The 17,486-nt window shown below is 42.2% G+C and overlaps 1 protein-coding gene and 1 pseudogene across 5 annotated transcripts in view; one reads left to right on the forward strand and one right to left on the reverse strand.

Moving 5' to 3' along the window:
- SNTG1 (syntrophin gamma 1) overlaps positions 1 to 17,151 on the reverse strand; it is a 377,579-nt gene extending 360,428 nt beyond the window's left edge. For 3 of the 5 annotated variants that reach the window (XM_081497977.1, XM_081497973.1, XM_081497978.1), the window contains exon 1: positions 15,626 to 17,151. The gene's annotated coding sequence lies outside the window, so the exon portion shown is untranslated. The remainder of the gene's footprint in view (positions 1 to 15,625) is intronic. The other 2 variants (XM_081497974.1, XM_081497976.1) reach the window with 2 other exon arrangements.
- On the forward strand, positions 1,993 to 2,691 carry LOC145510779 (alpha- and gamma-adaptin-binding protein p34 pseudogene; annotated as a pseudogene).
- Positions 17,152 to 17,486: the final 335 nt, after the last annotated feature.

The following is a 17,486-nucleotide window of genomic DNA, read 5'->3' on the forward strand; positions in this document are numbered from 1 at the left end:
TGCCTCATTTCATTAGGATGCTCTTCAGACATTTCATTTCAGAAGATGACATTCAAATACCCCAGAGTTCTCTCTCTCGTACATACGCATACATACAGACACATGCATGTACACATGTGTAATACAGATACACACCTGTACACGAACATATGTGCACGCACACACGTGTGCACACATGTAGAGACACATTGCACACATATCCATGTACACATTCATGCATACATACGCACAGACACGTGTGTGTATATGTGTACACATACATGTACATGAACACATGTACAGACATATGCATGCGAAAACATATACTTGTACACTTGTACATGCATGTGTGTGTGTGCAGGCACACACATGCATGCATGCACGCAGCACACATATGTACAGACACACGTGTACATGTGCATGCGTGTACATACAGACACGTGTGTACATGCATGAACACATACATGTGTGCATGCATGCACATGTACAGGAATGTGTGCATGCATGTGCACATGCATGCAGCTTATACATGCATGTCGTATATAGACATATGTGCACATGTGTACTGCACGTGCATATACATGTACACATACATGCAGGTGCATACATATGCATGCACATGTGCACACACACAAAGGTACACACACTCTTTCATTCCAGAGATGAGATTAGGATTTAGCAAACCTGGAATAGGGTCTAGAATCTGTACTTTCAAAAGTCTCAGAACTCCTTGGCCAGTTTTATTAACCACAAATCTAGACTAATTTTTGCTTCCCTCAACCTTTACAGCACTGGACTAGTCCTAAATGTGGAACATCTTTTCATATGCTTATATGACAACTGTATATCATCCTTGGTGATGTCTCTGTTTAGATCTTTGGTCCATTTTTTTAATTTAGCTGATCATTTTGTTAATTGTTGAGCTTTAAGAGTTCTTCACATATTTTGAATCAGAGTCCTTTATCAGATATGTCTTTTGAAAATAAGTCCTCCCCATCTGTGACTTGTCTTCACAGTTTCTTGATGTTGTCTTTCACAGAGGAGAGGTCTTTAGTTTTAGAGAAGTTCAATTTCTTGATTATTTTGTCTAATGTATTGTGCCTTTGGTCATGTATCTAGAAAGTCAGCACCATACTTACAATCACCTAGATTTTCTCCTATGTTGTCCTGTAGTTTATAGTTTCGTGTTTTACATTTAGGTCTACAATCCATTCTTGTTTACAAAATCAAGTAAACATGACATTAACTAAAATCTCTTCTTTAAAAGTCAATAATTATGTGGGACCATTAATGAATGGTTTAAGATTCTGCATTGTCTTAGAGAAAATACTGTTTTACACCTATTACATATCAGAAACCAGTGCTCACAAAGCAAAAGTAACAAGTATAAAACTGTCATCATTTATCAGTGGAAAGCCAGAGTTTTAAACATTATGACTTGTTTCAAATCCTTTGCTTACTGTCTGCCTTCGAAATACTATCAATATATCCTGTTAGGTGTTCAAGTGAACTTATATAGATATATTCAGTTTACATATTGCTACATAACAAACTACTTCCACGTGGATGTTCGTAATATCCATAGAAGCCCCAAATTGGAAACAACTCAAATACTCTTCACATAGTACATGGTCAAAAAGCTGGCGCATCTGTACCACGAAATACTACTCAGAAATTAAAAGGGATAAACACCTACATAAGCAGCAACCTGGGAAGATCTCAATATTACGCTGAATGGAAAAACAAACGTCATCTCAAGAGATCACAGACTGCACAATCCTATTAATATAACATTCTCAAAAAGGACAAAATTCTAGAGCTGGAGCATGGATGAGTGTCTCTAGGGGAGTGGGGAGTGGTCACAGTGTTAAGGATTAGATGAGGAATTTCTATTGCAGAGATTAAAAAGAACTATGTCTTGATTGTGATGATAGTGATGCAAATTAACACACAGGGTATATTGCATAGAACTACACACACAAATGAGTTCAGATGAAAACGGATGAACAAGCTATGGCTGTTGGTGTTCCCCGCACACTCATCACTAGCTGCTCCTCTACCTTATCCACAGACCGGCTAATACAACATATTCTTGGAACAGAAGATCTTACTGTGGAGGTGACTGCCAATGATGCCATGAGGTTTTACCCCTAGACCATTGATAATAAACACTACTCAGCAGATATCAATCTGCAAGTGGGACCACACAAATTTTTCATCACTGCAGAGACTGCAGTCTGTCCGAGCATTTGTGGTTTACACAAAAATCTGGTCTTGATAGTGTTTCCTCCTGGCTCCCACTGGCAGAATAGTGGTTACCTGAGGTGATGATCGTGGTTTGCAATAGAGTGCCAGAAAATGGTGTAAACTGACAGAAAGCTCAAGTGGTCAAACATGGCTTTGAATTGGTAGAACTTAGTCTGGAAAAGTTGCCTGAGGAAGATGAGTTCCAAGAAGCTGCTACAGGAGTAAAGCAAATTGTTCAAGCCTTGAATGCCAATGTCTGGTAGTGATGAAGAATGAGAGGAACCAAGGCTTTAGCACTCTAAGCTCTTTGGCTGGAGCAAATCATAGCACTGGATCAGCAGAAACCTGCCACTCAGAGCAGTCCCATCTGCCAGCAGCAGAGAGGACTGAACCCTCTTGGATCATCAAGGTGGTCCATCTAACATAAGACTGAAGGCAGGAGAAGAAAGGGGCGGCAGAGGATGAGATGGTTCGATGGCATCACCAACTCAATGGACATGAGTTTGAGCAAGCTCCAGGAGTTGGTGAAGGACAGGGAAGCCTGGTGTGTTCAAATTCATGAGATGGCAAAGAGTCAGACACGACTGAGCAACTGAACAACAACAACAAAGGAATTCCCTATACAGGCCATTGAAACTGATCATATCCTGAGATTTTTGCATTAGTATTACTGTGGAGAAACTTTTATTTCTTAGAGTTTGTTACCTGAGATGGCAGAGCGGTGTTGTCACAATTCATACCCTCAAAACAAGGGGAGATTCCTCTTCTGTCTCTGAATACCAGACATCTCTGCCAAAATAGTAACACTAAGGAGTAGACTTGGTGGGAAAGCATGCAAACATGAGGCGGCAGATGCCTCAGTACCTGTGTTACTTCCAGGGCTGGAGGAGTCAGCTCCGGGGGAACTGATCACCAAAGGGAAACTTTCCAGAGAAAGAGTGGGAAACATAGCAAATTAAACCCTTAGTTCTGCTTTTCTAGCCTCTCTGTAGTGCACATCATGAGTCTTTACTCTGCCATGGCTCTCAACTGGCTCAGGGCACACGGGCTGAGAACTGCTGCTGGCCTGGTGTGGGTATGGACCCCATAGGTCACCAGCGGAAACGAAGTTCAGACCCGTCTGTGCAACACTATCTAAGCACCGAAGAACCTGCGACAGAAGGAATGGAATATTTCAGTTTCCAGAGGGAAGATTTCAGTGAGTGGAACATTCAGGAAGAAACTCTCCTGGGAACACAGGAGGCTATCTTCTTTGATAACTTTCTTTTTTTAAAACTATTCTGAAGGTCTTTGAGACTGTAGTTTAGCTACATTCTAGCAGTGTCTCTTTGAGGTTGAACACTGGCCATTTACAGGGGATGTTAGGGAAATCAGCTCTGGAGTTGCAAAACGAAAGGTGGAATATGTTTTCTTAAAACATGAAAGGTTTCAGAAAATACATTAGGTCATGTGGTTAGGGAAAACAGACTAGGAAAAGCTGTGAACTTGATCTGGTGGGTTTAACAAAGCCAGGTGATTAAAATCTGATTCATTTATTTTTTAAAAAATAAGCTGTAAATAATATTTATAATCTGTTTGACAGTATTGTGGCAATATCAATGTCTGGTCGTGGTGCAGTACTATAATGATCTAAGATGTTACCCCTGGGGGAAGCTGGGAGAAGACTTCACAAGAAACCTCTCTGCCGTTTCCTTTGTGTCTGTAATTATTTAAAAATAAATAAGAAGTTGAAAAGGTGATTATTCAAATACAGCATCACTCTCCTAGCAGCGTCTCCGATGGATATTCAGTCTCACCTACTTGAGACTTTAAGACTTACATCTTTTCTAACTTCTCATCATCCTGGGTTGCTCATTTACTCTGAAGGATGGTTCCGGGAAGAGCCAAAAACAGTATTTGATCTTCCTTTACCATCCTTGCAGCATCTCACTGATTAAACCATAATTTATGGTTCTATGTTGACTAAGCCATGAGCCAAATTTGAACCTTTCTGCAAATAACCGGAATGTTCTGAGGGTCAGCTTCTTAAGCTGCTGATCGGTGACTATATCTCCAACTCTATCTTCCAGGGACTTCATGACTCCAGGTGCCCTTGCTTTGCCTCATTAGACTCTGGCCTCCTTGAGGTCACAGATGACACTTGATCCTTAAAAGGAATCTACCCTGTATCATTTGGCATGCTCAGGTGGCCTGAAAATACTTGGGCAAACAGGAACTGGTGAGTTATAAGCTGTATGTGCATCTACTCATCAGTATTCTGACCACTTGACATTGAAATTTAGATTTTGGCAATGCCAACCAAGCAAGCTTTGAGCACAGATTATTTCTAACAAAGTATTATTTTCTACAAAGTACATTCAACTTTCCTTATGAAAGGCTCAAAAAATTTAAATGATCAGAATACTGTATCTTCAACATGAATATTGTTCCATAATTCCAAATATAGCAGAAATTTAAGAAGCTTTCAGATTCTTCATTTTATCAGTTAGTTATAAATGAAAGCATTTACTGGTTTATCAGGGCTAGTTAATATACTCCTCCCATTCATTAAAATTCAACCCACCTTGAACTTTTCTTCAAAATATCCTAGAAAATGACAAAACCACTGGTATTACATAAACATATATTGCCTTAACAATCCAATAAACAGATCTAATAATGTTCTATCATGTCCTGATTCAGAATCATTCTGCTAAGCATTTATTGCTAATTCACTTTATAACAGGCTTTATTAAAAGTCATTAAAACCTGCAGCTGCATCCCTAATTATTTCCTAAATATAAAGACTGCTTTTATAAATGATCTTCTTGTTCAAAACACTGCCATACAGCTCACAAACTCTTTGTTGGGAGCCAGAGAGCTTTTATTCTTTACGAAAAGAGATGCTAAGTAATTCATCAAATGCCAAACACTTTTTTTTGGTCACATTTCGGCTTTGTTCCAAGTGGTCAACTTCTACGTTCATTAAGAATAGGTATATTGATAACATAGTCTCAGATTCATGCCCAGGACTTCTACCCACTGGTGTGTCACCCAATTTCTTAATGTGTATCCTTGATAAACTTGAAAAAGCTCAGTGATCTGGCAAAGCTAAGCACATTTAAGTGTAGCTCACATGCAAATATTCTGGAGACACACGTGGAAGGAAGAGAGTGCATTTCATTTGGAGTTTGGTTAATTCTGCTCAGGAGAAAATAGCCTAGTGGGGGATTTATATGCTTGTAAAAATAATGTAAGTGATTCCTGTTGCTGTTATTCAGATGCTCAGTTGTGTCCAACTCTTTGCAACCCCATGGACTGTAACCTGTCAGGTTCCTCTATCCATGGAATTCTCTAGGCAAGAATACTGGAGTGGGTACCCATTTCTTTCCCCAGGGGATCTTCCCAACCCAGGGATTGAACCCAGGTCTCCTACACTGGGAGGTAGATTCTTTACTATCTGAGCCTGCTGGGAAGCCCAAATTATTTCTAGGCTACATTTAACTGATTATTTTATGATTTACTGCTTTTATACATAACCAAAAGAGAAAACTTCAGAAAAATTAAGTATGGATATGATTTAAAGAAATTTCGCTTTCACTGGAAAAAGACACACTGAATTCTATGTAATAGAATTGCTTATTTCTCAAAACAGTTTTATACATTCATAAGCATGACCAATGTATCAACACCCATCAATACTGTTGACAGTTGCCTGAAAAATGTAGGACACCTGTGATTTAGTGGGTAGGACAGTATGTAATTAGTATGCATATACTGTCCAGAATATGACCTAGAAGTACAAGGACAAAGGTTCCCAAAGGATATTTCAGGTGGAATAGTGACAGAACGTAAAAGTAAACAGCCAAGTAAAATCAGTGCAACTACTAAGATACACCAGAAGTGTTCTCACCACAGAGCTGTGTTGACCGTCCATGTACACTGAGGTCATTGAATTTTATAACTGGCAGAAAGTAATTACTCCATTAGTCAAAAAGGCAAGGACAAAAATAGCCATTGGTCACTACATTAATACTAGAGTAGTTGTTGTCGTCCAGTCACTAAGTCGTGTCTGACTCTTTGCGACACCATGAACTGCAGCACGCCAGGCTTCCCTATCCTTCATTATCTCTCAGAACATGCTCAAGTTCCTGTCCATTGGGTCGGTGATGCTATCTAACCATCTTATCCTCTGTCTCTCTTTTCTCCTCCTGCCCTCAATCTTTCCTAGCATCAAGATCTTTTCCAATGAGTTGGCTCTTTGTATCAGGTAGCCAAAGTATCGGAGCTTCAGCAGCAGTCCTTCCAATGAGCATTCAGGGTTGATTTCCTTTAGGATTGACTGGTTTGATCTCTTTGCTGCCCAAGGGGCTCTCAAGAGTCTTCTCTAGCACCACAGTTTGAAAGCATCAATTCTTCCATGCTCAGCTTTCCTTATGGTCCAACTCTCACATCCATATACCGCTACTGGAAAAGCCATAGTTTTGACTATATAGACCTTTGTCAGCAAAATGGTGTCTCTGCTTTTTAGTACACTGTCTAGGTTCATCATACCCTTCCTTCCAAGGAGCAAGCATCTTTTAATTTCATAGCTGTGGAGTAGCTGATTACTTCACAAAGAACATGTCTTTACAAATCTATAATCAGATAACTTCTTGTAACCATGAGTGACTGACTTGCCGATGCTTGCCAAGTACACAGACAATGGCACAGAGATTCCATGCAGATAGCAGTTGACAGCATAGCTGCATTTCTCAAGGGCGGGGTACCCTTTCACATTGCCCTGCTCTCCTGACCACATCTCCTAATCTCTGTGGGCCAGCCTTGCACAGACTCCCTGACTCAACCCCCATGTTGATGCAAACGTGACTCACTGAGTCAAAGCAGCTCCCGTGGATGTACCAAACCACTGACTGCATCAGTGATGAGGGGATACCCCCACTGTTTGGTGGCACATCCTCTTCTGCACATTACTGGGGGCCTTTTAGGGCTCTGCAAGGTAACTGGCTAAATGGCACACTGTTGGCTTAGAAAACTTAATTGGCCACCAGAAACTAGATAATTTATTCCTTTTATACCAAGATACAATCAGGAAGTTATCTGGAGAATCTGAGAGGCTGGAGAAAGGAATTTGAAAATCAGACAAAAACAAATTTCTGTTTGCCTGGCCTGGCTTGGAAATTCTAGTCATTCCCATGGAAGTTATTCATCACATGAGAGAGAAAAAGCACTGAGGACACGTAGATTGATCTGAAGAACACTGCACTTATTTTTACCCTCAGAAATTTCTTTTAGCAAAATATGGAAGCTTTACATAAGATCTAATGTCAATGAGATATAAAAATTATATAATGAAAGGACATTTTATTATTACTGAAGATCAAATGCAGCCTTTCAAGTAAAATCAGCAACAGGTTACATATCAGCAGTGGAAGAAAGTGAATCTTCCAGTGACAAAAATGAGTAATTATTTGACTGTTTGATATATTTTACATGATCACTCAAAATGAATATATAATTTACTGGAGAAAATATGAGTTTAAATAGGTCTGTTCCCAAGTATTATCTGTATTTCTTTTAGATTTATTATGTAAGATATGATATTTTGGGCTTCCCTGGTGGTTCAGACAGTAAAGAATAGGCCTGCAATTCGGGAGACCTGGGTTCGATCTCTGGCTCAGGGAAATTTCCTGGAGAAGGGAGTGGCAACCCACTCCAGTATTCTTGCCTGGAGAATTCCATGGACAGAGGAGTCTGGCAGGTCCCTGTCCATGGGGTCACAAAGAGTCAAACACGACTGAGCAACTTTCACTCTTACTTTTTCTTGCTTTTTCTCAAACAGGTAATATATCTTCAGGCTTCCCTGGCGGCTTACACGATGAAGAATATGCCTGCAATGCTGGATACCCAGGTTTGATCCCTGGGTGGGGAAGATTTCCTGGAGAAGGGAATGGTAACCCACTCCAGTATTCTTGCTTGGAGAATTCCATGGATAGAGGAGCTTGGTGGGCTATAGTCCACGGGGTCACAAAAAATTGGACAAGACTGAGAGACTAAGGCTAATATATTTTCACGGCTTCAGCAATCATTTCCATTTTGCCAGCTCTGAGCTGGACATGTCAGGTTGCACCTCTGTCTAAAACCAAAGGTTCCTCATGTAAGCCACCAAGGAAGAGTCAGACATGATGAAGAATATGCCTGCAATGCTGGATACCAGGGTTTGATCCTTGGGTGGGGAAGATTTCCTCCTCGCACCTGTTCCTCACTCACTGGACACATCCCGAGTCAGGTCTGACAGCTTTCCTTCCAAAGATGGGTGTTTTATGCCCAAGTGCATTTGTATTTATCCAGCCCACGGCAGGTACCAAGCACATGACTAGCTTGATTCATTTCCTGTGTGTCAGTCCGTCACCTATCACCTTACCATCCAGTCTCAACTGACTCACTGCTCAACTTCACCCCATGAGGTCAAGTTCTCATCACCTCAAACTTGAGTCGCTGCAGCAGAATCAACCCTGGTCCTTTCTGACTCACCAATGCTTCTAAAATATGACATTCAACATACAAATACAATATCCACAAACCCTCCTATTTGTACAAGATTGTGGAAGTGAAAGTGTTAGTTGCTCAGTCATGTCTGACTCTTTTCAAACCCAAGAACTGTAGCCTGCCAGGCTTCCCTGTCCATGGGATTTTTTCAGGCAAGAATACTATAGTGGGTAGCCATTCCCTCCTCCACCAAATAAGATTAAGGTCAAGATAATCTGCAAGACCTTCCAAATCCTTGAGAATCTAAACCCTTCCAGTTCTTTAGACAGTAAAAGCAAAAGTTAGTAAAATACAATCTCTGGTTTCTTTGTTTATAATCATAATTTGAAGCAAGTGAAGCATGTAATCAGTGGGACAAAAGATATTTCTTCTTTCCAAACCACCTACAAAGTATGGAAAATATTAAATATTGACACAAATCTTAATTTTGACTCAATGTATGGAGACTCATTTAACTTCCCTGGACTTCACTGTCTCATTTGCAAAACAGGAATCAGAATGTTTGCCTCAGTCCTGCTGTGAGATTGATTCATAGGTAAGATGCCCTAGGGCAGGAATTTCACAAAACTGCTGAAGCCACAGAAGTGCTGAGTCTCACTGAGGATGGGAACTCAAGGAGGTTGGGTCACCTGGAATGCAGTCATATGGCCCACTAAACCTCATATAACAGTGAAATACTATAACTTTAGGACTTCCCAGAAATTTACCGTCATGGAAACAAAATATAAAATGGAAAATAAAAACACATTGCTTAGGTGGATAGTAGGCAAGTTTCATTTTTCAGTAATCACTTAAAAGGATTTGTAAATAGAGAAAAAGGATGGACTTGAAAAGAAAAATGAGCAGCCTGTGTGTTTATGAATGTAATGAATTAGATGAACTATCTTCATCTTACTTACCTGAGCTCTAAAGGTCCTGACCACGTAACTACTTGCTCATATGAGATGTAATCAGAGGTGTATTCAGGCAATTAAATTAATCTGCTCTTAGGAAATTTTATTTCTTCAATATTAAAATCAGACCAGAGAAACAAAAGATAAATTGTTGAGCTAAACTGGTATAGGCTTACCACTTGATAAATGAGGAAATATTATATAAAACTGTGGGAAAAAATACAGAAAAAAAAGCTCTGCAGCCAGAAGTACTATTATCCACATTGGTCTCTGGCCCTGTTTGTGTGTCCGCGGGATATTAGTCATTTCTGAGTAATAAACTGAGACGACACCCACAAAGCTGGGGTATCTTAATTACATTGAGGTCACATTATGAACATTTCATCTTGTTAATAAAACGTCCTGCAAAAACAAGCTTTTAGACAGAAAACAGCCTATGAGCCCACCTTCCTGAGCATTCTATCAACAGTAGATATAGAAACTGACCTAGAAAACTTTGGTAGATTCTTCATGACACTGCAGTGGACAGTTGCTATTCTTTCCACCTTATAACCTCTCCCTTTTTCTTGAAAGCTACATCAAAACTTGTATTGGAGGCAGCTCTGCATTTAACAGACCATCGTAACAGCTGGTTCTCTGTTTTTCTCTTGGTCTTACAGTTCCCCCAAGGTTTTCACCTGGTTACAGCTGCTATTGTGGGCTTCCCTTGTGGTTCAGCTGGTAAAGAATCTGCCTTCAATGTGGGAAACTTTGGTTCGATCCTTGGGATGGGAAGATCCCCTGGAGAAGGAAATGGCAACCCACTCCAGTACTCTTGCCTGGAGAATTCCATGGACAGAGGAGAGGGACAGGCTGCAGTCCATGGAATCACAAAGAGTCAGACACAACTGTATGACTAACTTGCACTTTTCACAGCTGATATTGCAGGTATCAGAGAACAGAGAAGGGAAAGAGTTGGCAGAAGAGACACATCGTGGAACATTGTTGATATGGCTTCATTCCTGCCTGTTCTTGGGACTGTTTTCCCACAATATTTTGACCAAAGAAATGGAGTAGTTATTTCTTCTCAGCTACTCCTCATTTTTAGAGATACATTTTCTCGTAAACTTCTAAAAGATATTAAGATGAAGTTTTATTTTTCCAAGTCCTGATTCATTCTCCCACTTTTAGAAAGAGACAGAAAGGACTGGAAAAAGACTGACAAAATATGTCAGTTTTGGTTTTTAACAAATGGTACTGAAATCAGAGTAGTCATGGTCTGCGGCTCTGTGCCGAGTCCATCTTGAAGTCCATTTTATTCCAATTAAATCAGGTGAAAACCAAGAGATTTCACCCAAAATCTGGTTCTGGATCAAATAACATTATTCTAATGACTTTTTCCCTCTTTTTTTACCTCTACTGTTTATTTACTTTTTCTTTTTTTGGTAAATGATAACAAATCAAACCAAAAACTTATCACTGTTGTATCACTGACTACACAATTATAGAATTTTCCATTTTCAGTTCAGTCAAATAGTTTAACCATCAGACTATATGGAAACTGACTATGACACCAATTGTAGTTTAGATTTCTCAAACTTACTCTTGATGTATTTTTAGTGATACTCTAGAATCTATACAGACCAAATGCTTACCGATTACATTTTTTAAAAAAATATAGCCACTTCTAAAACTCCAACTGATGAAAGAAAATAAATCATAAGATGTTTCTTAACTGGAGATTTCCTGAGACACCTATGAAGAGAATCTGGACTAAACCAAGACCACAGCATTTCCGGGGTCACCCATGGACCAGCCCCACGCTGTCCAACTTCCACTCCATCTTTACTAGTCAGTGAAGCAAGACAAATTGCTTTCTGGATGTATTATCAGATGTTGAGTTTTTAAAGACCATTTAATCCTATGAGCTTCCTTATTGGTATAACTAATGGTAAACATTACTTCTCCTTTACAGACCAGAAAATTATGACAAAAATGCAGTGATTGATTCATTTCAGGTCAAAATGAAAGTACAGTTGACCCTTGAACAACATGGGTTTGAACTGCACGGGTCCACTTATACCCAGATTTTTTTCGATAAATATATTTAAAATATTTGAGATCAGTGATGATCTGAAGAAATGCATAGCCAAAAAAAATCTAAAAAATAAGAAAAAAACTTAGGTACATCATAAATGCATAAAATATACAACATAGAGTGTCAATGGATCATTTATATTATTGTAAGGATTCTGGTCAAGAGTAGGCAATTAGCAGTCAGTTTGCACGCATGTTGTGCTCAGTCATGTCCAACATTTTTGTGACCCTATGGACTGCCAGGCTCCTCTGTACATGGGATTTCCCAGGTGAGAATACGGGAATGGGTTGCCATTTCCTCCTCCAGGGAATCTTCCCAACCCAGGGATCAACCCAGGTCTCCTGCACTGGCAGGTGGATTCTTTATCACTGAGCCACCTGGGAAAGCTATTGGGAGGAGTCAAAAGTTACATATGAATTTTTGACTACACAGGAAGTTAGAGCCCCTTACCTCTGCATTGCTCAAGGGTCAAGGGTAATTAAAACAAATTTGGGTGTCACGTTGACCTAGTCTTGACTATTTGGTTTAAAGCATGATGTCAATTTTGAATACTATTTTTAAACGAATTCCTCCCTGCATTAAAATATTTTTTTCCATTGAGAGATATAAGAAAATTGATGCTGAATTCCCAGGGAAATACTACATATCCCCTACATTTAAGCTATTAAATGCAAGAAGCATATTGCCATATAGTAATCAGAAGGGACTTTTTTTGAGGAGTGAAGGAATGATTGCTATAAGAGATGACATAATAATTCAAAGATATAGCACTTAAGTTTCCAAAACGCTCTCAAGAGCATCATATTGAGACTTTTCAATATTCCAGCATATGCATCTCTTCATTTATTCCACAAATACTTAGATGTCAACCATATGTAGAGGACTGCATCTTAATTGGTAGATAAAGTACCCTGTGTTAGGTAGAAAAAGTTGAGTAGTGGGTTGAGTGGCTTGCCCAAGATCTTATGACCAGCATTTCAAGAATCCCCATGTCCTAACTGTCAAACAAGTCTTGTTCTGCTGCATCACGATGCATAACATATTTCACGCTGCAGGATGCTGTCTCTTTCCATGCATGCCATGCACAACTCATTCTGCCAAACTAAACAGGAAGAAAATACAAAATGAGAGGTCTCTTCATTTGTGTGCCAGTCTATGACTCACTGGAGGTGAGATAACTGTAGAAATAATTTCTGGCTTAGGATACACTTTTCTCCAGTGGCTTTTGCCTTTTTAATAGAATTGGGTGAATAACCAGGTTCCTTGCCTAGAATCTTTTAATTGGTATGAAAATAACAATCAATTATTAAGGGAATTCTTAAATTCCAAAATAATCATCTCTTCTTTTACATTTTTTGTAAACATGTATATAACTTGGTTCAAACCCAAGCAAGCAATTCCAAAGGCAAACTGTGGACCTTCCAATCCAATAAGTTCTGATGGTCAATAATCACACTAGATTATCCAATTGATAATTAGATGGTCTAAATAATAATACTGACTGGTAAGAATTTCTATAATATTTGTATAATAAAAAGGTTCAAGCCAGAACTCTCTGTCCCACTCTCATGCATACCATTTCTTGTTAAAAGAAGAAAAGTAACTGACCAGATTCCAGAACTCATTTCAAATTATCCTGCAGTCCTATATACACTTTCCATTGTCCTCATTATGCAATCCTACTCACTTTTCTCCTCTGAGTCTCAAGTAGAAGCAACACAGAAACACTGACCCCCACCAACAGAACTCCTTCCTCTGAGAGGGGATATTGAATACTGTATCTGATACTTCTCAAACTTCATGCATCCTTTTTTGGTAACAGACCAAAAAAACATCAGGAAGAAGGGCTATTTTAATAGGATACGGATGCCCTAGAATTAAGTGTCGATTTCTGTTTATAGACAAGGGATTCTGTGCAAAAAGTGGTGTGGTTGCATTAGCCCACCCACTCCTTTTGTGGAGTTCAGGAGACTGGGGGCAGTTAGAGAGTATAATTTACATAGGCACTAACTTGGTTTACAAAACGCTGTCTCAATGCAATGGCATTTCCCCAAAGATAAGGAGAGCTTCTAGGCAGCTTGCCTGGGCTTGGAACAGTGAATCAGTTATTTATCTCTGTGATTAAATCTCTAAATGGATGAGCCCAGGGTAACTTTTACTTTGTGCTGTTTCTGTCACACATGGAGGAAGCCTGCCCCCTCTGCCACCAAGAAGGTAACTGCGGCCATGTGCCCACAGGCCTGCTTCCATCTTATGCTCTCCTGACCAGGCAGTCTGTCTGTGCTATTAACTGACAACCACACTCAGAGTCTAGCAACAGGCTGCAACTCTCTTAAAACATGATTAATTAGTATATGTGGCAATTTCATGTTCCAGGTTAGGGGAAAAAACCAAACACACAATAGCAGGTTTGTCAGGGGCACACCGCAGGTCTCCTGGCAAGGATTCCAAATCAATAGTGCATTTTTCCTCCTGAGATTGACGTTTCTGACCCATATAGGGCAACAGAGCCCCCAAGGAGCTCCATGACACCGACACCACTCTCCCTTTCTGCTAAGCAAGCAGGTTTGTGGTAAGTGGCAAGTGACAGTTAAGAACAATTTGTCCCCAGAGTGCAGTTTCTGCTCTCAGTCAACGCAAAACAAGGGCCCTTCAGCACACTGGCCAATGCCATCTTAACTGCCTCCAAGGATTTGAGTGATGAAACCGAAAAACAGGGCAGTATGGATATGTATTTTATGATCAGTTATAGATGCCCTATGAAATTAAAAGGAGAACCTGAAGAACTGCGCTTTTTCAAAAGGGCCAACTCTCCCCACAGGGCTGCTCGTGCTCACAGCATCAGATGTGTTCACAGCGTTGTCAGAGTCAGTCCTGCCAAGCCCCGCTCCCCACTAACTGGATGTGCTTGGTAGAACCCACCGAGCCCTTAGTGAAATGTCAGGCATGTGCTATAAATTTGTGCCTTTACCCTGTGAAGCCCTTTTCTTAAAGCAGAGTGCTCATCAAGGTCACTGTGAAAGATGGCAGTTCTAAAGCTACAGAAGTAAGAGTCAACGGAAAATAGATTTCATAAACACTTTAAAGCTATGGTTTGTCCCAAAACTCTTGGCCCCCCACCACTTTGTGGCTTTCAGTGACAAATGCATTTTCATAGGACTAAGAATGCTTTGGAAACCTGTTCTCCTAAAAAGACACGCTACAGTTTCACATTTTCTGCCTTCTGGCAGATCTGGTTTGAGCAAGCAGTTTTTGGAAGGCTAGAAAGACAACACTGCATAAAAATGTGTGTATTTCTGTAGGTTAAGATCCACAAGTGTAGGTACACTCAGGGTGGGGGTAGAGAGAGGGACCAAGTGTACACTTTGGCATACTATATTCATCTAAAATATAATAGACCAGATGGTGAAACCATCACTACTAGTAACTTTTTGAGTTTTGCATACTATGTAATACAAACAGGATCACTTTAAACTACATGCATAACACCAAGAGAAAAAAACAAAAAAAAACTTACAAAATGTCACATTGTATTCTTTTGGGGGAAAACAGGACACAGATTCAAAAAGATACTAGATAATCAACAAAAATATCCAACTAAAATTTTACTATATTTATATAGGCTTACACACACACACACACACACACACACACACATATATATCATTTTTAATATTCTTGTCACATAAAGGACCCCAGATAAGTAAAACATCCAACTACTTTACTAGGCAAGATTTTCCCAAAGATCATTACGCAGGAACAACCATTTAAAAATCAAACTGTTTATCATCTTAATCCACAAGGAAAAAATAATACTGTTTTAATCTTTCTGTTAAAATCTTGCGGGAGGGGGTGGTCGCTTGAGTTACAAACAAGCAGTAATAATAGTATTATCACTTACCTGCCGAGTAAAGGAATTAGAATCTTCCAGTTTCTCTAACGCCCAGTTGTGAGTAGGTCTAGAAGCTCCTCTCGCAAAGCTATTTCCAAAACAGGTGCAGCCCGCTCGGGAGCATCCTGTTTATTTGGAGCAGCGCGGGCCTCCTCGGAGCGCTCGGACCCCGTCTGCAGAGCCCATGGTTCTCAGAGGCCAGACAACTTCGGCCTCTCTGGGCTGCCGGTGCTCCTCCGGCCCCTGTCGACAATTATCCTGCAAGTTGCTGCCGAGTTTAATCTCTGGATCAGGTGAGCTTCTCCGAGCCCTGCGCGGGGGTCGCAGCAGGCAGAAGAAGGTCCCTTTCGGTCTGTCACGGCCGGCCAGGGGGGCGCCGGAGCATCGGAGACGAAGCCCCTTAGCTGCGCCGACCTGGGAGCCGGGCTGCCCTCGGCGACGACGGCGGCAGCGAGGACCGTGGCGGCGCAGTGGGGTCCCGGCGGTGGCCCGGTCCAAAGACGCTGTCCATCCCCGCCGGTGCTGAAGTGCGGGCCCGAACCTCAGGCCCGGCCCCGCGCCGCACTTTTCCCCACCGGCGAACGCGATCCGTTAGCTGTTCTTCCAGGCTCGCCTCACCCGGCGCTTCTTACGCGGCAGGGCTAACTGGTTTTCCAAGATAACGGTCTCATGCTTGTCTGGGGGCACTGCTTCCGGACAGCATCTGCCGTTGGAGGCAGAAATCCGTGGGAAACCAGTTGTGAGCCGCTGCTGACTTTTCAGTGGCCGCGAACGAGTTTCCTGATGCTAGAAATGAACGGGAGCGCACGGACACGCGCGCGCACACGCGCGCACGAAGGGGGGGGGAATAAATATAGATTATGTACCGTGGAAAATCCGGCGCTTCTGTGGGTCCCTAATCACATAAGATGGAAAGGGCTATTTCGGAAGACTCCGCAATCTCCATCACCAACTGGGGCGGGAGGGGGGCGCATTTGGATTCTGAGAAGCGCCTTGTGAAATTCCCAGGTTAGACACAGCACCGAGACCCTCCGAGCAGAAACGACAGGTTACTGTTCAGTGAAAACACAGAAAATGAAAAAAGAAAGAAAAGGCCCCGCTACCTTGTAAAGCGTTGCTGAACTGGCTGGAAATCCTTGCTGAGCCGCTGGGAGGGGGTCGGGCGGGACGCGGACGCGTGAGCGCCGGGCTCCGAGCCGGGGAGGTAGGGGTGCGCGCCCGGCGCAGGCTCCTTCCCCGAGGCCGGGTTGGCGCGCGTCCGCAGCCCCGGGCCCTGCAGGGCAGCGAGGGAGGCGGTCTCTCAAGGACCGAACGGGGGACGATAAAGTCAGCGGGAAAGATCGGCTGTCCTCGCCCTTCTAATGCCTGGACGCAGCGCAGCCCGCCGGTCCCGGCCCGGGTTTCCGCTCTTTAGCCTGCTTCTGCTCGCTCCCCCAGGCCTCGCCGGCCCCTCGCCCCCGCGGCGCGCAGACCCCACCTCTGCCCGCGGCACCGGCTCTCACAGCCGCCGACCCCCCTACCGGGAGGGGCGGCGCGGGGGTCCCCGGGACGGCCACCCAGGGCTCCGCCGCCCACATTCGGCACCCGGTGCGGACGCACGTGGGGTGAGGCGGGTGACCGAAATTCACTACGTTGAAACTGCTAGAGAGCTGAACAAAATTGCGACCAAGGACCCATAGAAAAGAGGGAAAATGTATCTGGGGGTGGGGGTCGTACCACGGCGCACCTCTTCAGGCACTGAGATTACGAGTGTCATTTTCCGCGCCCGGAGATTGTTGGAGACCTGGGAGGGAACTCAAGAGGGAAAGACCGGGTGTGGGGGGAGGGCGCTGGAGACAAACGCGAATTTCCGGACGCGCGTCCCAGGCCC

Source organism: Giraffa tippelskirchi, chromosome 6 (genome assembly GCF_054371585.1).
Source record: "Giraffa tippelskirchi isolate mGirTip1 chromosome 6, T2T-mGirTip1v1.2.pri, whole genome shotgun sequence".
NCBI classification, from domain to species: domain Eukaryota; kingdom Metazoa; phylum Chordata; class Mammalia; order Artiodactyla; family Giraffidae; genus Giraffa; species Giraffa tippelskirchi.